The 27,124-nt window shown below is 33.0% G+C and overlaps 1 protein-coding gene across 7 annotated transcripts in view; it reads left to right on the top strand.

Annotated features, from left to right (window-relative positions):
- Positions 1-9,416: 9,416 nt before the first annotated feature.
- The window catches only part of CALCRL (calcitonin receptor like receptor), a 107,825-nt gene continuing 90,117 nt past the window's right edge, over positions 9,417-27,124 (top strand). For 2 of the 7 annotated variants that reach the window (XM_057503803.1, XM_057503804.1), the window contains exons 1-2: positions 9,417-9,671; positions 24,456-24,523. The gene's annotated coding sequence lies outside the window, so the exon portion shown is untranslated. The remainder of the gene's footprint in view (positions 9,672-24,455; positions 24,524-27,124) is intronic. The other 5 variants (XM_036924880.2, XM_036924881.2, XM_036924882.2 and 2 more) reach the window with 3 other exon arrangements.

The raw sequence follows: 27,124 nt of genomic DNA, 5'->3' as shown, positions 1-27,124 counted from the left end.
TTAACTCTTTGCATATTCTCCTTTCTTCACAAGCTACACATATGTACACACAGAGCATCACTTAATTAGGAAGAAAATCTTTAAAATCCAGTTAATCTCACAGCTTCTCTGATATCTATTGGCTGTCAAATTGTCATATGCAAATGAAGAATATTTTAAGGATTGTGGAAGAAAAAAATAAAACACCAAATCAAAAACAATAATAAAGAATATGTTTTGGGTTCAGTATCAAATTGGATTTGAGCTCTTTAAACTTTGGTATCACTAATCCTCTCTTCTTTGAGAAGTGACTTTGAGAGTAAATGAGAGCACACAGGTAAAGTACGTAGCATGGTGTTCACTGCTCTGTAATCCTTCAATAAAAAATGATAGCTATTAGTATTACAATTTGTTGAATATTGACTATTTCAGAGTTTTAGTATATAGTCTCTGAGCTGTAACAATAATGTCAATTAAAAGTTAAAATAAGAAATTTTAGGTAAATTTTTTTACTAAAGTAACACATAAAATGAGAAATGAGATTAATGTAAGTGGTTTTACTGTTAACAAGACAGAGAAGCGTAAAAATTATATATTTCAAATTTTTAAAAATTCTTAATTGTATGTTTTTTAGATAATTGCCTAAGAGGTGCTCAAAATATTTTTGATATACAAACTTAAAAAATTTTCCCTGGGTAACATATCTCACTTTTAGTAGCAGCTTTTTTGAAATGTAATGCACATATAAAATTCATCTTAAAGTATATAATTCAATGTTTGGTTTTGTAACAGGGGTAAAATTTCCAAAACATGGGTAAGAAAGGGTAAAATCAATGAATGTTCCTTTTATTTCTCGAATGAACCTTTGTAAAACACATTTTAAAATATTTAAGTATGTCTTGCATTCCTAAGAAATTTTAAGTTTAAAAAATGACTATGATTATTCCTAGTGTCATTCTTCCAGGTATTCAGAAATTTGCACTATCACTCATATATGAATAATTTTTTAAAATGTATGATATGGAGGGGGTGGAGCCAAGATGGCAGAGTGAGTAGAGTAGTGGAAATCTCCTCCCAAAACCACATATATTTTTGAAAATACAACAAATACAACTCTTCCTAAAAATGTATGATATGGATACCATAAACAAAATATATATTTAAATAGAAACACCCAAGCTAGTGGTGATGCTTCAAAGTAAACTTGCTGTACATTGTGCTGTTCCCCTATCTTGCTAATACTCATTATTTTCTTTTTCTCAATGTACAATTATTTAACAGAAGCCCTAGTAAATACTAATATCTGACTTATATTCCATAACATTTTCTTTCAAAGATATCTTAAGTAATTTGTTAGATTAAATATTTTGCTGACCGTGTTGTAAGGACAGGTTTAAAAACTAAACAACTTAGTATTCAAGTTCCAGTTCTACAAATTTCCAGTTGTTTAAGCTTACTAAGTTTCTGTTCCCTCATCTGAAAAGTGAAAAATAAAATCTTCACACTTAAAGAAAATATCTAAAGGGTGTAGCATATTTCTGGAAAAATGCCAGTTATTAATGATGTTACTTTTCTTCCTTAACTTCCCCTAAATAGAACAGAGATATTTTCTGAATATCCACAAATACCAGGAGAAATGAATTTGAAGGATAGTGTATATATGGGACCATGGTTAATGCTCTGGATGTTAACTCAACTTTAGAAAGACATAGAAATGTTTCCTATGTACATTTTTTGTTCTTTCCTTCTCACACCAGTCCCACCATTTCACCACCACCTAGCTGCACCAGAACAAAACATAAAACTTGATTTGGATATCATGACCCATTGCAAACAGAGTAAAATAGAAATTACCACATTTGCATGGCCCTATCCCTTAAGTCCTGCTCTATTCACATGGGACTCTCTTTTTGCACACTGGTCTCTAGACTCTAGGAACAATCTAAGTGTAGCCCTTAAACAGGTTTTGCTTACTTACAGAATTCCTAGTAAACTGCTTTGGTACCTGTCCCACACACCCTTTATTGAGCTGGTGCACTCATCTCCCAGTTGCTGAGAGAATTGGCTACTAATCGCTCCCACTGCAACCTTCTCCAAATTGTTCTCAGCTGATGGTAGTTACCTTCCATAGAAATTATGTTCCCCACTCCCATAGTGGCTCATATACAGACTAATTAATAAGGAGCTACTAAAAACAGACTCCCTTACATTGAGGAAGAACAACTCTGACATGCAATTTATACTCCAGAGCCTTACCCCTATGGATTAGGCCAAATCCAGATTTTGCCTGAGATCACATATTCATTCACCTCATTCTTCTTCCAATTCTGCATATTCCCTCCCTTAATGTTTTTTCCTAAAGTCTTTAGTAAATCACAGGCACCCAAATTCTTCCCTCCAGCTCTGCTTCTGGGAGAAGAGCAGATTTCTTTCTAATCTATGGAATGCCTCATATTTCTTGCCTTTTATGTTCCAGAGTAATATTACCTTGTGGGGAAGTTGGGGTTCCTATGGCCAGGATCCTCACTGGATTAAACCACCTGATGATGTAACTGGCTTGTTGCTAGGCTACCCCTTCCACACGTTTAGGCAATAAGCTATTATTGCACTATATAGACAGCTCAGCCCAGTGCTCTGGGCGGAGGCAGAGATGCTCATGCTCGGCCTACCACCGGGAGAAAAAGCCAGGTAAAAAACCCTTTCACCCAAAAGAATGTTTGCTGTCATTTTCTTTGGTCACACTGAATCCTTAGCAAACTTGCCTGGGGCTGAAACCCATTGGCAAGAATTATTCAGAAAAAATGCTTTTCTAACAAGAAGAATGTTTTCTCTCCATCCCACCTTCTTATGTACTCAGTTCTGATCTGTTTCATTTATTAAGAATCTGAGTATTTGGTAATAATGAGCAAAAATAAGTTTATTTTCCTTAATGTCCATTTGATAGAAAGTAAGTTCTTGAGAAGAGGGACCATGTCCCCAGTACCAAATTTAGTACTGTCAGCATCTATCCAAATACTACTTGGCATTTATGGTAGTTTGTCTTGCCAGTGGGTTTCAGCCCTGGACAAGTTCACTATTGTTTCAATGTGACCAAAGAAATGACAGTCTTAAGTTCTTGGGCTGAAAGGGTTATACCCAACTTTATTTGCATGGTGGCAGGTCAATCACTAGAATCCTGTCCACTCAGAGCAAGACTGCATGCAGCAAGCTGGTCTTTGCCTCTGGACCTCTCTGCCCCTGCAGCCATCTCAGTCTCTGTCCTCAGCGCTGCCACTCCAGTCTCATCTCTGCTCTCCTGCAGCCTTGCAGCGGTGCCATGGTGTCTCTCAGAGCACTGGGCAGAGCTTTTTATATAGAATGAATAACAGTGTATTGCCCACACGTGTGTAGTGATCTAGCCAACCATGGCCAAGTGAGAATCCTGGCCATAGACACCTTCACTTTATCCACATAGGTGATGAGCTAATATTTGTTCAATGGTTGGCTGAGGTTCAGAAACCTTGCTTTCTGATGACACAAATATTTGTTGAGATAGGTCTTGGAGGTAATTAATATGCCCCCAAATACTGTCTCTCTAAAATACTAGCTGTATTAACACAGGACAGGAGTATAGCTGTGGAGAAAGTGAAGGTTCCTGTGGCCAGGATCCTCACCTGGCCCTGGTTGGCTAGCTCACTACACATGTGTGGGCAGTGTGTTGTTATGAACTCTATACAAAGAGCTCCACCCAGTGTTCTGGGATGCTGCACGGCTGCAGGAGAGCGGAGGCTGGAGTGGGGGCCGTGCTGAGAACAGATACTGAGACGGCTGCAGGGCACAGTGGCCCAGAGGCAGAGACCAGTTTGCTGCATGCAGATTTGCTCTGACTGGATGGGATTCTAGTGACAGACCTGCCACCATGCGAATAAACTTGGGTATAACCCTTTCAGCTCAAGAACGTTCTATTGCATTCTTTGGTCTCATTGAATCCATAGCGAACTTGTCCAGGGCTGAAACCCATTGGCAAGACAATAGCCAATTAATAATTGATTTTTTCTAACATACAGTGATAGAAAAAATATTTTTCCTTCTTGGATTAGTGAGAGCCTCTTTTATTCACTCTGTCGTGAGCTTCTGAAGATCTGATTTGTATTCCTGATCAGATCGGCAGGAGTTAATCCACTTTAGCTAGCTATGGACTTCAGTTGTTTGGCTTTAGATCATTCAAATATTTAAATATATATGCATGTGTGTGTATATATATACATATATATATATATATATAACATGCATGCAATATATATATAATATGCACAGTCATTGGAAGACAAAAGCTAGTATGTTATATTTTAACATTTATTTAATGGTTATTTACTTTTACATCTAAATATTTTATTAAGTACATATTCTTTTCACTATATATAGATACTTTGTTGTATAGTCTCCAATAAGTGCCTGACCATTGTAACTCTAGTTATAATGTTCATAGGTATGTTTTCTTAGGAATCTTTCCTAGCCATTGGGATTTTTCATTACATAAAAAAGAATTTATTATTATTACATTTAAGAGCAACTTTTTGCAATTTGAGAATGTTTAACACTAGATGGCAGGATGAGACTGTAGATACCCAACTCCTCAACATTAAGTATAAAAAGGATCTGATACTTTCTCAGAGATGTTACAAAATCTTAGGCCAACGTATTGTATTATTCTTTAATATATACATTGTATATAGTTCCACATTTCTTCATATTTAAAGACTTTCACTGTATACAAGGGTGATATTAAACATGAACAAATTATTGAAGAGAAAAAGATAAATTACTAATAATTTTACAACTTACATAAATATGACAATAGCTGATAAAATAGTCTGTACTGGGAAAACATACTATTTGGCATCTTTAGAACTTAGTGATTAAATTTTTAAGCAAAATATAAAGTGTGGCCATTTAATCAAGTGCTAGTTAGGTCAACATGCAAAAAGGCAATGTTAACCATGGAATTTTACAATCAGGACTGATATTCAGCAAATAAGAAGCATTTCAGAATAAATTCACAATAAATACATACCCAGGGATGAAAAGGACATCTTTTCAATGCCAACTAAAACTATCCTAGAAATAGGAAGAACTATTTTAAACTCTTCTGGGAAAGGAGATTCATTTCCCAAGATTTATTTACTCACTCTCAGTGTTTATGTACCACTTGTCAGTCAGTGTGGATAAAGTATGGCTAGGGTGACCATACATATTTTTCATCCAAACTAGGACACTTTTGAGCATGGAAATATAAATTGGGACTTTCCTAGCAAACTGGGGCATATGATCACCCTAATTAATGGTATTCACCCTCAGGGAGTTCATTTTGTACCTTCATTTAAATGAGCATTTATAATTTTGTTGTATTTAAAAATTCATTTTTAATTTGTCCATGATATAGCTTATTTGCTAGTGCTAGCTCTTTATTTTGCCAACAAGTACCCCTTTTGGAGGGAGGATACTAAAACACTCAGGGATATGTATAGGAAAATACTGAGTATCTTGGAAGATCTAAATCATTGGAACTTCAAAAGAATCACTGGAAAGAACAGGCAGATATTTAGCCATTGTTTTCGACATGCTGTTTGACTTTCTTGAGGAAACACATATAAAATAATTTTTTAAATGCTACAAATAGGCTAGTAAAAGTTTTGTTTATCTATATGTGGACCTGATATCCTGTTACATATTTCAAATTTAAGCTTTTCTGCTCTTTTCAAATTAATAGTAATAGTAAATATTTTAAAAACAACATCAATGGTTTCCCTCAAGATGATAAATATCTTCACAATTAGAGTGAAGAATCAATCAGCTCTTTTGTTTTAATAATGGAAAATAGCATACTCATTCTCAATGGCCCAGCCATTGGATCTGGGTTCTTTTACTAAATGCAATTAATTTAGTAATAAAACAATTTGAAAAATGCTAGAAATTGGTAGGTAAAATAATAAAGGGTCAGGTTGACTGATATCCTTACTAGAATTTTTTTATGTAAAGATTATAAAAATTATTTGCTTCTCTTCAAATTATCTGTGCATTTTTAATAAAGCATGGAGTAAGTACATCATTTGTTGACAGCATAAATTACCCGAGTGTAAGTAATGACTTTCAGACAGTTGAGAACACAGAGGAACTTTAGCTCACAACGTAATACCTGAAGAACTTCATACAAATAATTTTTAAAGTTCTTTCTTGCCCTGTCACCACAGATGGTCTGTCTGTAATATATTTTATGTAGAAGTGTTTTGTTTGTTTCTGTGGCAAAACTATGCTCCAAGGCAGTAGCTGCACTAATTCAAAATAAGTGTTCTGTAGAGAACTAAATTTGTCAAACCACGTTTTTGGTTGAATTTGAATTGGTCAAATTCAATTAAAAAAAAAAACAGTTTTCAGAGATCCTGAGTTAGCCTCCTTCTGAGAGTGGGTCCAAGTGCATTTCCGATGGTAATGGGTACTCATTATTGGAGGATTAAGGCACCTGTGAGCCTTACATAAGACCATAAATGTAGGCACAATCCTGTGTATAAGATTCTTGAAATAGGCATCTTTCATTTCACATCATTCCTTCTTCTAGAAAACGTTATTGACAATGCTCTGCATGGTTACATGTAGACTGTGTTGGCAGCATTAGCTGCTAACTGCAGAGAATTTGGCACTTGATTCTTCACATGTTAGTCAATCTGTGGCTGTAAACAACTAGATCGCAGGACACATTCTATTTTTCCTTACAACCAGTACAGTATCTAGTTCAAAATACAGTCTTGATCACTGCTTGGGTGAATTAATGTATTGATTAATGCCACATTGACTAAGAATCACCTCAGTGATTACTGAAATTTCACTTTGTTCTACACATTTTCCCAAATATTTGTCAAAATTTTTCAGTGTATACATAAGAAGTTTGCATTATCCATCTTGCCACTTATCTCTCCATACCCAGAGTGTCTCCCTGGAAGTCCTCATGCCATTTATTTCATTTGAAATTTATAAAATGTCAACTCTTAAGGATCTATCTGATCAGTGGGATGCATCTTGCCTGTTATTTCTAAATAGGCTTACAGATAATAGGATAAAAATTTTCCAAGAGTCTTCATGGACTATAACCAGGTGTCTGATCAATAATTTAAATATAAATGTTATAACTTCTATTAAGCCTTCCCATTTAGTATACCACTTGACGAATAGTAAAGGAGAGAAAGCATTGGTTTAAGAGTCTATGACAAATTCAGAGTATACATTTTTTTCATTCCCTAGATTTTACTAGTTTTAGGCAAAAGAAATCAATGACTCTTTGGGAAAAAATATATCAATACTTCTGTAAACCTATTGGGAAAAGTTTGTGTTTTTTTTCCATAACTTAAATTCAAAAGCTATTTATTGATCTCTTTCTAAGAGTCAAGTATTATATCAAGCATGGGAGATGAGAAGACATGAAGAATTTGCATATTAAAATCTAGTATTTGATTGTTCTGAACTTCAAGGTGGGAACACCAAGACCTAAAATTTTGTCAAAGGTCACACTACAAAGAATCAGAACCAGAACTGGAATTTTATGTCTCTTGGTCCAATCCCAGGGCTTTCCATTTCTTCCTTCAGGGTTCCCCCACAGCAGAGGCCAGTGAAGCTTTCACCTAAATATCCATGTCAGTATTCTCAGTAAAGAGTCGTTGTGGAGCCACTCATAATCTGCAACACTGACTTTTCTTCTCATGGGTTGAAGGAAATAACCCAAAATGAGGTACATCTCACCAGTCTCCTAGAACAAAGAAAAACCAAGCCCTAACTAGAAATATAATATTCTATAGCTTGGCAGTTTATCTCCTCTCATTATTTTCTATCTCTCAAAAACCAAATAGGTAAAACAAAACTCAGTTTCTTACAAGTTTTTAATTGCTAGAGATTAGTATGTATCCTATTTTTATGTTTATTTTTATTGACCTTGACCATACTGACCTTAAAATCAGTGACTGTGTAATGGTTTGCTTCCAGGGATCGAGGTAATTAAAATTCAACAGGAGTATGCTGCTACAGAAACATGATATCCCTTTAACTTGTGTTGCCTTGCCTTCCTTTGTTAGTCTACAAGGAGTGTGAGCACCTCATTTTGTTTCTGAATTGCAGTAATGAGCCAATTTCTCAGTGCCCCTGATGTCAATTTACTAAAAGTTGAATGATTATCACAATATCTTGTGTATTTCTAAATGTTACATAATTTATGATTCAAAGTCTTGTAGATATTAGGGACTTTAGATATTATTGGATTCATCTAGAATATTCTAGTTTACAGATGAGAAAACTGATGCCCAGATACATTAACTTTTAGTGCTGTTTAGATGTCAGCAATTACAATTATTGTTGTATCTCACACATTTACCATGTTATCAAAAGCCAAGTGCTTTTCAGATTAAAAAATTTCTTCCCCTGATAATTTCCAATGATTTATTAAATACAAGTAGAAGAAAATTATGTTTTGTGGCAAAACTTTTTCTAAAAAATTAATGTTACATATTTTACATTGTTTCATAATACTATGTTTATAAATTATCTGTATTTTTGTTGAGGCTATGTTGATTTATGTATAATTACATATAAATTTCACATAGATTACTTTTTTATTTCATAGGTGATAATATAATTAAGTCAAATATTTAAAAACATGTTCAATTATTTTATATTTTTGAATATGTTCCCAGAAGGTTTTCTCTAATATGTACTTATATACATATAAGTATGTAATGTTCTTAAAAGGTTTTCTCTAATATATATACTTACATATATATATAAGTATGTAATGAAAAATAATTCTATATATATGTATATGAATGCACACCCAACACATACACATGTAATTTTTTAATGACAAATATACACATTATCATAAGCAAAGTAAAAAAAACATTTAAAAACCTACAAAATAAAGTTTCATCATTTAATTGTGGAAAACAGATCAGGGAATAGCTCTGATTACCAGAGCTCCAAATTAATAAGAGCTGATCATAGAATTAATTATGATATACACAGTTATTATTTTCCTGTCTTCATTTATGAACAAGTTATATTAGATAAAATAATTTCTTCAATGCTTTGTAAAGTATAATTCAACACACACACACTCCCTTAATTCCTTTAATTCTTTGAGCAGAATATTATATTAAGATTCCCATCAAATAACCAGCAGCTTTGTTTGGCAAGTTCTAACAGAACTCAGTCAAGGTGAAATCCAGCCAGCTTTTGCTGTTAACAATGTATTCGTACAGCATATGATCTCTGTCTGTTCAGGCTGTTTCTTGCTCTTGTCCGGGAGAGAAAGGAGTGCTGCTTTCCTGGAGTATGCCACTTGAGAAAGAAAGTAACCTAACACTGACTGCAGGCGGGGTCAGAGTGATGTAACAGGAAGCTCTGATGTCTCCCCTCTGCTGCTGAGCACATACAATGTGACAACACTTCCAATCCACTCAGAACAACCCTCTCCCTCCAGCAGAGAGTGTCACCTCCTGCTTTAGGATCATCAAGCTCTGCTGACTGGATCTCACCCTGCCTGGAGGATCATATTGCAAGAATTTCACCCTTCCCTACCTTGCCTGGGGGTAAATCTCTTCTGAGGAATCTCAGGAAATCAAATTCCACCCTAAGACTGTTTTTACTAAGAATTTCCCTAGGAGCTGTGTTGGGTAAGTGCCTTATTCAAAATAAATATATTTATTCTGAGTAGCATTCTCATGTAGCTTGGCAGTGTTTCTACTATAGAATTTAGTTGGTAACACTGAAATATGTTGAAACATATTCTCATTTATTCATGTTAGAGAAACTACAGTATACTACCCCAAGATATATACAAAATCTGTTACTACTAGATAATATCATATACAGTGATATTCTAGAAAATAAATTTAGCATGTAATAAAAATACAAATGGATTAAAGGAATACTTCTGAACAAATACCTTAATGAACAATGTCTTTTAAAATAAGCTCTACTATTAGCTAAGCTTGAATTTTGACAGCTGGAAAACATTTTTCCCCTAGGAAGGGTCTTTAAACTTTCCATGTGATCAGTACTCTAAGAAAAAGGTGAAAGAGTAACTATTTCTGGGGTCTGAGTTTCACTCAGTCTGTAGTTGAACACAATGGAGAATTTTTAAAAAGTCACTTTGGATTTATTGTATTTGTCTTCTTTGCCTGTTACGTCTATTTGCGCATGTATCTCTAACTACTGAACTAAAGGAATTTTCATTGTTTCATTGTTTAAGTCTCCCTTTTGCTAATCCTGAATTGTTTCCACCGTATTGGATCATGGGGTGGGCTACAAAGGAAAAAAACCAAAACAGTTAAGCGTTGAGAAAACATTGGGATTTCTATATTAACTCTGATTTCAAAACTCTTTTGCTAATAGAATGTGTTACTTCAATGTTTGCTACCCATCTGCACGTTTTTGTGGGGAGGATATGATATAGGGGTAATTTGGATAATGAAAAGTAACAAAGGTTTTCCAAAAACAAAGGTTTTCAGATTATTAAGCAGAAACATGAAAGTGTGTATTTAAAAATAAGAATTTCCAGGATAAAATTTACTGAAGTGTTGAGATGAAACATCTGTTAATGCTTCTTTCAACAGTACAGGCTGTCCTGGATAATTTAAGAAACTAGTGTCTACTTAATAAATTGTTGGTATAGAGATATCACAAATTTGTTGCTAAAAATAATTAGATGTCAGATTTGGGTTGAAATTACATTGATTGACATCATTTACAATATATTATTTTACCTTACTGAAATTATACTCTGCAAAATGTCCTTCAGTGGTGAAATCCTGTACTTAATCACCCATAATCTGGCACATTAACAGCAGACTACAAACTCATTCTGAGTAACTCCTTCATAATTTTCTCAATTTTTCCACAAATTACTCCAAATAATGGAAACTTCAATTAAGTCTTATTTTTGTGATTCTTTAAAAATAATGTGGCTGATTCCTACCACCTTTCAATCACTAATTCTATTAAGTTCTCTGACACATGTGTAGAAATGGAAAAAATGTTTTTAGAATGTGACTTTGTAAATAGCCATTTAGGTAATTAGAGAAGGAAATGTGTAGAACATGTTACATGTCTAACCCAATGCCATGGGTTGGTAACTAAAATAAAAATAATGTATTTTTAAATTTATATTATTTTCTTAGAAGGGAGGTATTATATTAAATTAATATCAAATTTTATAATAAGGAACTCCCAAACTTCTCTTTAATTTTTTATTTAACTGCTAACTAAAACCACACAATTTTCTTGCAAAATTTAATTAAATTTTTGTAACTGGACTAATAGTAGGATTCATAATCTTTATTTAAAAAAATATGGTTGAAAACACTAGGAAATGAATATTGAGGGTCATTAGGCAAAGACATTATTTGAGAAGGAATTGAAAGTTTGAAATAAGAATTATATTTTAGAGTTGGCTTACTTTAAAGATAAGAGAATATCAGAGCATCAATGTAGAGAATACACTTAAGATGGTAAAGCAATACACAGATATTTAAAATATTTGTCTATGTCTAGTTTTGAAGTTCTTACATGAACTATAAACATTTATAATTTCTTAGGAAAGCTCTTTTTCTACAAAAGTATTTCTATATAATGCATTGTTTAATTATTTCAATTAATCCCCTCATTTAATATAAGAAAATGTTCTGATGCAATTAGGTGGAAAATAAAAATTTACCAGAAACACAAGATCATGTCTGTATACTAACCAGATATTTCAATCATTTTCCCATTTATTTATATAGACAACCATTCCTGCCCAAATTCTTCCATCAATAGCTGTTATGACAGTCAAAGTATCTGAATAGTTTTCACACCTTATTTTTACTTCACCTACTTATAAATTGGCTTTTAATTTTGAAGAGATAAAATCTTAACTAGTGTAAAATTGAGAACAATAGGTAAAATACATTTAATTATAAAATTTGGAATATAAATATTCAGCTAGTATAATTTTTAAAAACATGATTACATATATGATAATTTAATCAACAAAACTATTTAAATAATAATCTTTTTTATGTATTCTATTGTCTTTACAATTTAACAGAAAAGCCCTCAATAAATCCAGATTATCTATGTCTAATTAGGATTATGTCAACTTTACCCTCTGGCCCTTGACATTGTTAGATGAAGGGGGCATTCTTGGACGCACATATCTTAACAACCCTGAGGGACAAGTAACTTCTTTTGTCTAAAACAGGAGAGTCTGCCTTCCCTGCAGCAGCACTTCCTCCCAAAGTCAGCAATGGGTCAGTCTTTCCACAAGGCACTCATACAAGAGCACCCTCTTTTAAAGGGTGGCTCGATGTTGCTGAGATTATTTAGCTAATTTCTTTGAGGGTTTGCCATGTGCCATGTACATTATTAATTACTCATGTGTAAACTCATTTAATCTTCCCAAAAGCCCTAGGAAATATTATTATCTTTGTTTGCAGATAGGAAACTCCAAAACCAAGGCATAGATTGCCAAAGTATTGTGCCCAAGGTCTACTGCCATCAAATGAGAGAACGAAGACTTGAATCCTGGCCCTCTGGTTCCAGACCTCATGGTCTTAACCACTCTGCTTCTCTCTCCAATTGGTGGCTGGTATTTAGTCATGTCTAGTGTGAATGGGTGCTGTTCCCAGAACCTTACATTAAAATATAGAATTGCCATTCAATTGAAACAGTGAAATAATCTTAGGTTCCCAGGTTAGTCCATAAATTTATGTGCTCAGGAAGGATTTTTAAAAAAATCAAAATCATGTTTTTGTTTCCATTCTTTTCTTATTAATTGTAAAAACTGAAAAGAAAAAAAAAACAACCTAAAATACCACAGTTGAAATAATGGAGCTATATGACAGAAGTTCAGCTTAATGGACTTTGGCTTCAGGTCAATAACATATGAACCCCAAATTCACCCTTTATTAGTTCCTTTTTCTCATACGTAAAATGGAAATGATAATCATACTGCTTTATAAGGTTTGTGAGGAATCCATAAAAAAATAATACATGGAAAATATTTAGCACAGTGCTTTGCACTTAGTTGATGTTAAACAAATTTTAGTGCTCATCATAAATTGTTTGTGAATAGAACTGAGGACATAATTTGTTTCTATGCAAAAGCTCATTCCAATCAACATACAGACAATTAGAATACAACCTCTACATAGGACAGGGAGAGTGAACTAGTATGGTAACCAGTTTTTAGACAATCACACTTTTGCCATCTTATAATATATGCTAGAACCCAATAAAACTGGTATTGTTAATCACCATTTCTACAGTAATTGAGCACTTAAAAAGTATCTTCATATTAACGACTGTAAAAGATGTATTTAATAGAAATTGTTTTTCTTTCTTGTACACTTGAAATGTAAAAGTACATGGTGTACCCCACATGAAACATCTTTGACAAAGATCTGATTTTAACTTACATCTACTGTGACTCTAAATCCTATCTTGTTGCACTATTGTGTATTATCTATTGTTAGACTTCTTATTATTGATGTTGCACAAAGTCAAATAAAGATGATACACCAAATTTAAACTCAATCTCTTTTAAATCAAGATATAAAAATATTTATGTTACTTTTGTGGATATTGTGGAATGTCATACATTACAGATAAATTTAGATGTCTGTCAAGAAACTTTTAGTTTTGACTACTATAACTATAGAAGGTCAAAATTAAAAGAACATTAAGAATGATCAAATTAAACTCAATTTTTGTTTTTGTAAAGATGTCTTTATTACAGGGATTTTGTTGTACTGCCTAATGGTAAAAACTTTTATTTTCTTATTTACTACATTTCAAAAATATGAAAGAGTATCTGTGCAGTGGAATGGGAAACGTTCCCTTAAGTTTGATTTAAGATAATTTATTCAAAAAACTTTTTTGAGTATTTTGTGAATTATGGCCCACATTGAGAATGTAATGAGAACTCTCCAGAACTAAATGATTTAATCCACATTCACATGGTTCACATTTTACATGTAGTTGCATGAGTTTCATGGGATCTATAAATGAGTTTGATGGATCTACAAACAATTCTTGGCTCTCATTTATGAACTTGTGCTAATTATGTCAAATGACAATTGTTCTTTTAAAAATAAGGTAAATTATATGTATATATATTTTTAGCCACCTCAGATACTTTTGTAATATCTGAGCTCAAAAAACAGGCATGAACATCATAAACAAACGACCTATACGATGATCTCCATCAACCAGAGGGCAATACTGCAGGGCTCTAGGAAAAAACCACACAGTAGGTAAAATCTGCAGTTGGTAATGTCCCATTTTCCTTTTTGATCCCTCTCCTTCCTTCACCTACACCTGCCTAATCCTCACCTTTCTCTAAACCAAATGCCTGGTAGCTACTTTTGGCATCAGGTGGTCAAGTAGAATAGAAAAAACTTTTTTGCAGAGCTCTTTCTCCCTTGGAAAACCTCAGTGTTTGCTCTTAAAGCCTTCAGCTGATTGGATGAGGTTCATACACATTACAGAGGGTAATCTCCTTTACTTAAAGTCAACTGATGGTAGATGTATATACAGCTATATGTGTATAGAGGAACTATTTAGAATGATTATTATAAATGGAGGAGGGAAAAGATGTATAAAATAACATTAAGATTTCTACATTTCAAAAAAAATTTAAAGGTAGTATGTTTTCCTCTAGATGATCCATGTAAGACCTTACAGAATTATTCCACCTTTTTTCAAATTAAAATCTGTTGTCATTTCAGTATATTTTATTTGGGGAAATTTCTGTCCTCACTGAAATTTAATCCTGTCAGAGAACAATTATATTTTAACTTGTATAATTACCCCATTATTGTTATTATGTGATGCTCATGATCCTCAGTTCAGTGAGCATTTGCCGTGTGCCAAGCCCTATGCTAGTGTTAAAGGAAAGCAAGACAGCACCCTGGCTCTGGACATCAGCTCCATCTCAGTGCAGTGTAAGACCCTGCTGATTAAAGTATAACTCTTAATCTATACTGCTTGCCACCACTCTATTTTCATCTTGTCATAAGATCAAGACTGAATGCCTTAACTAGGGTGTTTTCTAAAATGACAAAACCTGATAAATCAGGTATTTTCTGTATATATTTATCACACTTAGGAAATCTTGGATTGTAGATGAAAAATCGAAAAATTAAAACCTGAAATAAAGAACAATCTAATGGATTCTATGTAGCTCACAATTGTATGTGCTCTGGTTAAGATATTCTGAAATATCTTCTTTTCAACTTCTTCTAATATAACTTTGACCTTTCATACTTTAACAGAAAGATTTCCTTGCATCTAAATCCATTGCAAAAGTCATCATTGTGTATCAGAAATTATTCTTTTCTAAGACAAAAAAATGTAGTTAAAGAAAGTGATACTTTAAAGAATAAAGCTTTGAAGAATGTTTGGTTTCATTATTTTGAACAAGAATGCCTCAAGTGAAATATGAGCAAGTATTAAGTTTCTAGAACAAACTGATGGGCTGAACTCCACAAATGATTTTCCTAAACATTGTTTAATATTTTAATTAATTGAATTCTTCACATGAGTTAACTTCCTTAATTACATACTTTCCAAAAGGATTTCCTGTGCTTTGTTCCATGTTATCAGTTCAAAAATTATTAGAAAAGTTTTACTAAGTATTTTGATCATAAAATTAATGTATGTTCATTAATTGACCAGATCCAGCCTATTTCCTTCAAAATAAATATACCAAAATTAACCAAGAGTTTAAATGAGTTTTTTTATAACTCAAAGATCCTTTAAAATCCACTAATCAAATAATTTTTCAGATCAACCCTGAAAGTTGTTTGTTCACTAAGTTCTCAGTGGTCACAACTCCAGCACCATAAAAGACTACATTCCAAACTTCTAATGTTATATGTTGTTTCTGAAGTTAAGACCTGAATAAGCTAAATAAAGCTATTTAATGTGTTCCTAACTTAGAAATAGGAGACTCCAGCTTAATGTGTCCTCAGAGGATTTCATTAAGTGTTATTATGATGTAGGTCTTGAGATAGCATGTGATTTTTAAAAAAAAGTTGATTTTTACACTTAGACAACACTCTACTCCTAATTACTCAAAATCTTAAGATTTCAAGAATTGTCCTACATCTTGGTTTGTTTTTCTTCCAAAAATAACTGCATAATTTTATAATCATGGAAGAGAAACAGTCTATAAATACAGTGTGTAAGCTTTTCTATCTGGAGAGCTATCACAGAATATCAATTCCAATTTGAACTCTCTGGAATTTTAATTTATAATAAAGAACAAAGATCTTTGTGCATCCTATTACTTTATTGATATGAGATTATAATAGAAATTAATGAAAGAATGCTTATATATGAATTAACTGAGTAACTTTCTAAGATTATCATGTCTTCTTTTCTCTACTCTTCACTATGTATGCATGATTACAGCATCTGAATATGAAAAAAATGCTAATCTTCCTTATTTGTGGGCCTATCATTTCTGGATTCCATATTTTAGTGTCTCTTCTTCCCTTTGCTGAGTCCTTTTTCCCAGACAAGTTTATTTCTTATTAGTACTTCTGATATCAACTGACATAAATTTAAAGAAAGGTAAACAAATCACTTAAAGGATTAAAAATTATCTGTGGGCTTCTTTTAAAGAGCATAGAATACTTTCCTCCCAGATATCTATCTATATACCTAAGTCCCTCTCCACCCTGTAAGTTTTGCTTGATACAAACTTTCCTATGGGGCCTAAGCTAATTACTATTTGAAATCAACCTCCACCTATACCACCACAACCCTCTTGCCCATCTTCATCTATTTTAGCTTGTCCTAGCTTTTTTCTATAAATCCAATTCCTTGTAACAACCCATCTACTATGACTTACATATTTTCTTTGGTGCTGGTTATTTACTGTCCCTACTACTAACATGTAAGCTGTAAAAGGGCAAGCATGTCTGCCTGTTGATTTCACAAACATGTCCTAAGTACCTAAATAAATGTTTGCACATAGCAGGTGTTTAAAAATTGCTCAATAAATTATTACATGAATGAATATGTTTCTTTATACCAATCTCCACAGAAAACTAAATAATTACTCTATGTGATTTTATACATAGTATACTATAGATATAGAAGGTGTTAGAATCATGCCATATGGCCAAAGACAAGATATTCAAAAACTATTTAACATTTTACTATTCTTAGGCCAACCTAATGTTTATCTATTCACTGTCTTTGTAAAATAAAATAAATTAGTCAAATTGTTTTCTGAAATGTAGTTAGTATTCAGGTTTCACTGAATTCCAAGGAGTGACCTTCCAAACTAGGGTGAGAAGGTTGCGCAGTATTTTTACACAAAATGTTGAAGCATTTCCCCAAATGATTAAACAATGGCTGAAATTGGCAGAATTTCTTGTTGAAACTGGCAGACTTGCCAACTGTTGCCTCCCAACAAAAGTCTTACACCATTACTTATTGCCTTTCTGGACAATACCACTAACAAGTCTATAGAAAGAGAAAAGAAAAAAACTTACAGTGAAATTGAAAGAAAGGAAATCAGTCTTTTAAAAAAGCATATACTGTAGAATACAAATTCTGTTTAATCACTAAAAAATTATATATCTGATGAGTTACATGTGTTTATCAATAGTTTATCAAGCTTTAGGTTTTGATTTGTAAGTTTTTAAATTCGAAAAAGAATGCAAACTGTCAATGACCTTCGTCATTGTAAGTTTTAGAAGTTTTCCAACCTTAAAACCAAAGCACTATTTTATAAATTGAAATACATATTTTTCATTAAATAAATGATGTGATTTGTTTGAGAGCCTCATGATGGATTTTCACAAAATATGTCTTCTGAATTGACATAACTTGCAAGTTACAACAATACTTTACTAATTTAGATTTTCCGTGTGTTTGAGACTCACATAGCTAACTTTATTTTCTTTTAAAACAGAGTGCTAATCATTCACTTACCTAGAAATGTCATAACTGAGGTTTTTCTTCTGAGCCCAGATATGTATACCATTTAGGGAAACAATCATTTCCCTTGAGAAAAAGACTAATTCTGAACATATGCCCATAGTATTTAAAGAAAATATGTATATAAAGTGTGTCAAATCTGTAATTTTACTGCCCTTTGACATATTATCTAAATAAAACACTGACTAGATTTTAAACCATAAGGAACAAAACTATTTAGGGTTAAACAGCCTTCTCTTAAATGAAGTAGTGCTCAAAATTTTAAAGTAAATTGTAAAACAGCTTACTCTTAACACGATCCTTTCCTGTTCTTTAACTCTTCTTGAACTTTCTGACTTTATCTGATATGGCCATTATACATAACATGTTTATAATAAAGTCATGATTACAAAAACATAAATGATAATGATGCCCTAACAAACACTCTTTTTTGTTTTAAGAATTAGTCTACATTCAATTTATTTCCAATATGTTTACATACGGCATGACAACTCAATATTCCATGACACATTTTCTTTGTTCCAAGTATAACTTAATATAGACAAAAATATAATGATAAAGCTGAGACCAACAGACAAAAGAGTGACAATTCCTAATCTAAATGGGCTTGATGAAATGGAAAAGGCACTTAGCAACAAACTTGACAAAAATAAAAGCCTTGATAGAATTTTCAATTCAAATATTTTGCACTTTAAAATTGGAATGCAAAAATGACTAATTTCTCACACCGAACAGAGGCACTTCATACTTTCTCAAGCTAGTATCAGTCCCTACAAGGACAGGCAGAACCTCCCAGTAGTCCTGTTCAGAAAGAGGCAATGCCACAATAAAATTGTTCTCTCTCATCTAGATTCAGCAGAGGCACCACATATTCTTGAGAGCCTTTTCTAACAGAACACTACTTACTTGTAGGATGAAAGAGGCTGTTTTGAAGTCTGAATAATTGCCTCATGCTAAATTAAGTGTAAAAAATTGCTTTCAATTTAAAATAGTTTCACTAATTATTATTACAGTTTGCTTTCCATTGCATAATGGATTTAAATATATAGCATAAAATTAATTTTTCTGTTAGTTCTTCAGCTCATGTATATATATCACCTTGACTGTAAGTACCTCTGTTCGTGGAGATTGACAGTAACACCAGAAACATAACTAGCTAGCTTATAGCATGAAATGAGACCTTAAATCAATTTTATAATTCATGATGTTGCCCACAAACAAATGCTAGAACCAACACTCTGATTAGTCGCATTTTAACTAAATCCTGTTTCTAACTCAGTCCTCACCTCAATATTTCCAAAGGAGCAGAGGTGTTCTCAATGCTTACATGTATCACACTTTTTAATTGCACGTTTTTTAAAAAGCATATAACTAAAAAATTTACACACTCTAAATTTTGTTTCTTTGGAGTAAATCCAAAATACCACATTTTGTCAGACATCAGTGCCTTTGATAAATGGCAAGGTGAAAGGTTTGGAGATTCACCCAGAAGTTGTTGAAACAATAAATGAAAGGAGCAAGATTAAGGAGTGAAAGGCCAATCTGTAGCACAGAGAACAGGGAAGAGAAAATTTTCTTCTGGAGAATAGATGCATATGGCTGTAAGAATGCAATTAACTTAGTAATGATTGTTTACTGAGTAAAACGACCACTATAAAACCAGAGTGAGGATTTGAAAGTAAGAGAAACTGGGAAAAGAAAAGGGAGATGAACAGACTAAAGAGAGGAAAAGAAAGAGAAGATAAAAGGAGAGGCTATCAAAGAAGATAAATTGGTTCAATGAGACATATTTCTAACTGAAATAAAAATCTAGCAATGAACTATATAAATTAAGATGTGCATGGCCATGGACAAAAAATTAGTATGCAAATGACTTCCAGATGCTTGGTCTAATATTTCAGATAGGAAAACCTTATCTGCCCTTAGTTTCGGGGATGAGGCTGAGTGTTAAGCTGGGGTTATTCCTTCTGATAAGAGGTGAAGAAGTTGGAATCAAACACCACCTCGTGGGTGATAATTATGCCCTAAGGCTTGGACCCAGTTGGTCAGGATAATGACTCTACTTTTCAGTAGAGGGTTCATGAAGTTTGACCTACTGGCATGTCTTTGTCTAGGACAGTTTCTCAAAAGGTAGCCCAGAAATTGGACTACATTAATCATACCACCTTTAAAGTAGCAGAGCTGTTTGGTAAATTGCAAATCCCTTTGTTCATTCCAAACCTACCCATTCAGTCTGGGGTGGCTCAGCACACAGAAGGAGATGATGTTTCTACGATCCCTGTGTGCCCTGGAAACAGTTTTCTCTTTACTGAATCCTGAATATAGTGAGAATAAGACCTAACTATGATTGGGTTCAGATTTACAATAACAAAAGGAAAGTGTGAACAAGGCACATATTTAAATCACATGATTCTCATTCTAAATAATGAAATAATTAGCAAAAATTTACATTGACTAGTAAGACACATATAATACTTGCTCTTCTAATTCTAGGTTCGCGAATTCTTAGTTTTGTGATTAGGGAGTACAATTTCCCTGTCTGAATCATCCTAACTTAAAAGTCTTAGGAACTTGGTAATAATAATAATCCAAAATACGACTTTACTGATTCCTTTCTCTTTCATTGGACTCAGAGGTAAATAAAGACACACACACACGCACACACACAAAATAAGGCATGCAAATATACATTAATTCACAGGTTGTTCATCATTGGTGTTCCAGAATGTCTTTCATATAACTAGAAAAGTAACCTAAAGTCAAATAGAATTCACACACCTAAGGAATATATATACAACTTTAAGTGTTTAAATTGTATGACTATGATTTAACTCTAAAATATTAAAAGCATTCGGGGCCCTCTTGGCGCAGTGGGCAGCGCGTCAGTCTCATAAAATATTAAAAGCATTCTAATCTTAATAATATTCTGAAAGAAGGAAGTAATTACAAGTTGGATTTGTACTATATGAGGCAGCTGTACCTCCTATGCAACCCCCTAACCTATCCCAAATACATTGTATTTTGATAATTACAGAGTAAAGAATCATACTCTTTATAGATTACACAAAAAGTTTTATAATTTTTAAAATCGTGTACATAGAGAAGATTATGTATAGTATACATGTACTATTTAAATAAGTAAATGCTTGTATACCTAGAACCATGTTCCTCCCTGATTAAGTCACACATACATTACCCAGAAGTAAGCCTTCACCCAAAACTTGTACCAATCATTCCCTTGCTTTATTTTAAGGCTTTACCACATATATGTGTTCCTAAGCAATCCATTATTTAGTTTTGCAGTTTTTATTTTTGCTTTGATGAAAGTGGAATCATTCTGAATATAGTCTTCAGAGACTTGCTTCTTTCATTCAGTAATAAGTTTTGGAGATGCATCAGTGTTAAAGTATGTAGCTGTGGCTCTTTCTTTTCACTGTTTCAGCATGCCATAGTATGAATGTAGCACAGTGCATGTATCCTTTCTCCTGCCGAGAGACATTTGGATTGCTTCCACCATGTTGCTATTACAAACAATGAAGCAATGGATTTATTTTTCTACATATCTCTTGGTACACATGTGTCTGAATTTCTTTAGGGAATATATTTATGAGGGGGATGTCAGAATCCTAGCACTTCAAAGTTCTTGTACCAAATTATTCTCCCTCCAATAGTGTATTACCATTGCACCACTTCCTTTTCAATACTTTGTATTATTGTCAAACTTTAAAATTTTTGCCAGTCTTGTGAGCATAACGTAGTATCTCATTGTAGTTTTAATTTGCATTGCCTTGATTATGAATCACAGCAAATTTGTTTGTAAAACAAATTAAAATCTTCCTCTGAAACCTTTGTTTTTTTACTGGGGAGCAGTGACTTGATGTTGTACAATTACACTTAAGTTGCTTGCTCTTAAAATTATTTAAGACGAGGCAAACTCTCTTTTTGGTTAGGTGGTTCAGAGAAAGGAGAGAATATATTTTATTGTTATTAAAAGTGGGAATGTATGAATAGTGTTTCTTACCATGAACAAGAACACAAATTGATAATGCCTAGAATCATATCCCTAACTTTTCATTTCCCTTTATTCAAAAACCCCATCAAATACACATTAAAATATCCTTTAAAAATATAGACAGGAAAAACACAAACAGTTCCATTCAGATGAGTGTGTGTGTTTTTTTTTTAATAGACTGCTTTTTAGAGCAGTTTTAGGTTCACAGCAAAATTAAATGGAAAGAACAGATTTCCCATACACTCCCCATCCCCACTCATGTGTACCCCTCATCAATATTCCCCAAAAGACTGTACATTTGTTAACAACTGATGAAGTCTTACACTGACACATCACCATCATTCAAAATCCATAGCTTGATTAGGGCTCAGTCTTGGTGTCTGCACATTCTATGAATTTGGACAAATATATAATGACACGTATAGTGTGCTTCTTGCAGGTTTTTGCATGTTTAAAATCATTTATGGATCTTGCAAATTTTTTGAAAGAGATAGTGTCTTTCTACTGTGGTAAAGGTTATTTCTTATATATAGAAACCACAGATAGGCATTAGAGTTTGTGTCTTTCACATAATCCCTCATTTTGGAAACCACTTGATTGCCCTTACACCCATCAGCTGAACTTAACCAAGTATTTCTTCAAGGTTTTGGTTTCTTCTTAATAAAAATACTTCGGTTTGCATTTTTTTCTTTTAGCTTACTTGTTGTGCTTCATCCTGGTAACATTACATCACTCAGGTTTAGTATTCTTATTTGCTGTGTTTCTTTTCTGTGTGTTTAGGGTTTAAGTGATTTTTATTTCATGGTCTAATGACTTCAGCCAATGGTGCTACTTGAAAGAAATTAGCTTTCTTTTGAGTTTTCCCAAGGTATCCTTATCATTTTTTATTAAGGCTTTATATTATTTTCTTTATATCCTTTCTTCTTAGATATTAATTAAATTTTGGTACTACAGACACTGATATTTTTCAGGGTAAAGTAGAAGTAAGATGATGTTGATATACACATTAATTTATTAATCATGCAACACATTTACCAACCCAAATTTACTAATATAAATTTTCTAATAGCCAGAAGTAACCACTGACATGTTTATTTTCTATTTATTCCAAATCACCCAAAAGGTAGAAAGATTCTTTCATAGCATTTTTCAGCTGAGATGAAAAATAAAATCTCTAGAACCATGAAGAAAAAAAAATGGTAACACTCCATGGTCATTTCTATTTCATGTGACATTTTCTGCCAAGTTGGGAAAATACTCAAAATAAACTTCAACTTTGAACCTTTGGAATTCCCTGTGCATGCCATTAAAGGCTGAGACTGACAAGAATTTTTATTTTTCCCAAAATAACTTGTAGAAAAACCAGATTCTAAATATATGTAGAATGTCTGCTGATGTAAAAATACACATTTCTTTAATATGACCGAATCATGACCCTAATTGTAGCATATATTAAATTGTTAAAAATGTGAAGTTGTAAAAATTGACAAAGTAACTTTATAAATAATCCAAAAATATTTTTTGATTTCCAAAAATTTGATTACAGAGATTGTTCTTAGCATAAGCTTTCTCAAAACTTTTGCATTTTCATGTAATGATACCTATTGACTTCATAGAAACCCTTGGCAATAATTCACAGATTATTGTTAGAAGTAGCAAATTGATTATCTTACTTAAGAATAAGTTCAGTAAAAGCCTCACAAATCACAGTATGAGCTAATGGAGATAAGTAATTGCAAACACAAATTTGATGTTTTTGAAGTTCTACAAATACTGTGTAAATGCAAAGCATGGTAAACAAGATTATAGCTAAATCTTGCCTTCAAAATTAGTTTGACTCTAAAAGATACATGCACATCATGTTTACATGTAGTAAGTCTTTCCTGAACAGTGAGTGGACGAATCTCACTTTTTAGTAATGCCTATATTTAAGAAGAGTTAAATCTCCTTACTGACATTACTGACTAGCCTCTTGCTCCGTCTTAGACAAGATCTATTTCACTCTCTCCTCCTCATTCATCCTATTTTAATATGTTGACCCTCTTTTTGTACTTTGAACCAGCCACATCATTCCCTGTTCACAACCACTGACCAAGTCATTTCTTCTGGAAACAGCCTTTCTCCTTAATATTTCAGGGTATACACCTCTTCCCAGTGCTAAGATCTTGAACAAACAGGGACCATCTTCCATGTCTGTGCCTCTTAAAATCTTTACTTTAAGAAATAAGATGACAAGAACAAAGTTCTGGATTACTTCCAGGTTAGCATGGTGGCAGCCTAATGTACCTATATAAATTCTCCCAGCTTCCCATTAAAATGCAACATTTAAAATATGTATGTTTATGATTTTAACAAAAAGCAAAGCCACTAGTATATAGCTTTAAATTGTATAAAATCCCACTATCCACTAATAATATTACCAAATTCACAAGAATGTTCTCTTGTCATCCAGGGTCCTGCGATGATACACCAGCCACTTGTGCTGCCACCCATCAAAACCTTGGATGGCCCTACTTTCAGGTATTGCGTACATCACAAAAGAACATTCAAGACCTAATAAAAGTAACATGTTGGATTTTCAGTGAAGTTAAGGATAATGTGAACATGTTAACAATAGTAAGAAAGACTACACAGAATAATGCATAACAATTTCAATAACTTCTGAATATAGGAAAACTTGAAAGGCACTCTAGCAAAATAATGATGAAGATGGACTTAAGGACATCTGTCACTTCTTTGGGAACTTTAGGTAGGGATTTAGCCCCCATGTTCTTGGTTCTTGTACCCTTGGTCAGAGGACTAGGAGTGTTAAATTAACTTGAATTAGTAATTTGCTAATAAAAGCCACGAACATCACACACACACACACACACACACACACACACACACACACACACACACACCACACATACATGTATGTAATGTGTGTGGTTAACTTTGGTATAAGTATATATGTGTGTGTGTGTTTCTATATCTTGAGATAAAGAAACAAATTACGTTTAACGTCATAAAATAAGAGGGCTAGGTTGCTTCCTAGGAAAGGATTCCTTTCCTTTATAGAGTTCTTTATTTTCTGATTCACACAGTCACAGTTACATTACTATAAACGGCTGTAAATCTTCCCATAATTCGAACATAAGAGGGTATCATTTATAATAAGGGAACAGGAAAATGGGAGGCAGGCTGTTTTAATGACTGAAGTTACTCAGGATACTATTTTTAGAACTCCCTGGCAAAGCAGTTTCCACTTCAATCCTGGTCATTAATTACAAGCTTCAGGGGCAATGGTGCTTTCAAAAAGATGGCTGTTACAGATGGGTTGTCTTCTTATTTGTATATTTGGCAATATATTTCCATGCCAGATATTAATTATGTAATTATTATTACGCCTCAGAACCATGGACACAATTAAAGTAGCTTTCCTGTCCTAACTTATTTTTAGACTGCAAAGTATTTAATAATTCAATTTTGTATCATCCTAACAAACCCTAATAGCATTAGTGAAAAATAGTCTACTAAATTATTTTATCTTAAATTCAAAGTTGGGTGACATAATTCCTTCTTCTGATTTTTAAATTCGCAAGTCATTCATTCTACTGGACCCAAAAATAGACCCTCTATAATTATTCTTTGTCCCACAGCATGTCTTTGGGAACTCATCATTGTTGTTCTGTCCTTTTATGTGTCAGCTTCCTTTGCACATTACATTTCATATGACTCACTGTTCCTTAGAGCAAGGTTTGAATGCTCAAAATGCCTACTTATATCTGACAGCTGGATTTTTCTTTCTGAACTTATTTACGTGAAGTGATGTAGTATCAATTTTTGTAAGGCCCCAATTTAGCTTACCGAAGACATAGGAAAGAGCATACAGTGAAAAACAGTTCACTCACTATGCAAAAAATGATTTTGACCACTATTTATGTGTACCAATCATCTTCATGTGGAAATTAAAAGTATTACACTTTTTTTCTATGTGTTCTTCCAACTTATAACTTCTGACATACACTGGATTGTTTGAAGGATGTAAATTGGAAGGGGCTTGAGAATGAAAGGCCCAAATTTAAGCTGCTTTCACTTCAATAGATTAATCTCTGGCTTGCAGAATATCGGTAAGACTTTTTGTGAGAAGTTAATTGCCTTTTTTGTGAATTAATTTTTTTCTCTAACATGTACAGTTTAAGGTGGATGTGCATTTACATTCCAGCAAGAAAGACATTGAAAATATTATCTCGGTAAGGAATAAAAAATGTAACAGAACCAAGACTACTGTTTGCTATTATATCAGTTTGACTCATACATGGTTTAATTTTAACTTAATAAATGAAGCACAGAACTGAAATTTAGGAAAGGTTACTCCTAATCTTAGCTCATCTACCACTGCTGTGGTATATGAGGCAAATCAAAAAACTCTCCTGAACTCCTACTTCTAAATATATAAAATGAGAAGATTATATTATAAGACTTCTCAGATCCATTCAAGCTCTGAGATTCTGAAACCTCTGACTGTAACTACTATGAATTAAAAATAAGAGCTGAAAATAAAATATCATCTGAAGTTCTTTGTAACAATATGATTTATAATAACTCAATTCCTCTAACTTCAAATATCTTTGCATTGCTTTATTTATATAATCATTTAGTAGACTCTAAAACTTGACAGATGGGTAAGAGGTGTTGGAAAGAGAAAAAAATGAGAATATCTCTGACTAGATAGAATTTTGACAATAGAAGGATCTGTTTCTAGTTCACTAAAGTTTAATAATCTCACTGAAAATTCTGACTCCAAAATAGTAAAAAAATAACTTTTAATTTTCTAGTAATTTAATAGATCCATTTCCCCATTAAAGTCTTAATCCAACTGAATTGAATCTCAGATGTAAAGTTTTTCCCAAAATTGATGGACAGTTGTATCAATATTTTTCATTATATATGTCATCTTTTCTACTGATCTGAAACTTAACTAAATTGGTATATTTAATAAGTTATGTCAGAAAAATTATTTTGTGTTCTAGGGCCCATTTGTCTTGTTTTGTTCAGATGAACTTTAAAATTATACATTGCATGACATTTATTGATTATTTGGGGGACAATTAAGCACCTTTTTACATTTTAGTTTTG

This window comes from Manis pentadactyla, chromosome 6 (assembly GCF_030020395.1).
Source record: "Manis pentadactyla isolate mManPen7 chromosome 6, mManPen7.hap1, whole genome shotgun sequence".
Lineage (NCBI taxonomy): Eukaryota > Metazoa > Chordata > Mammalia > Pholidota > Manidae > Manis > Manis pentadactyla.
This window is presented reverse-complemented; position numbering and strand designations above follow the sequence as displayed.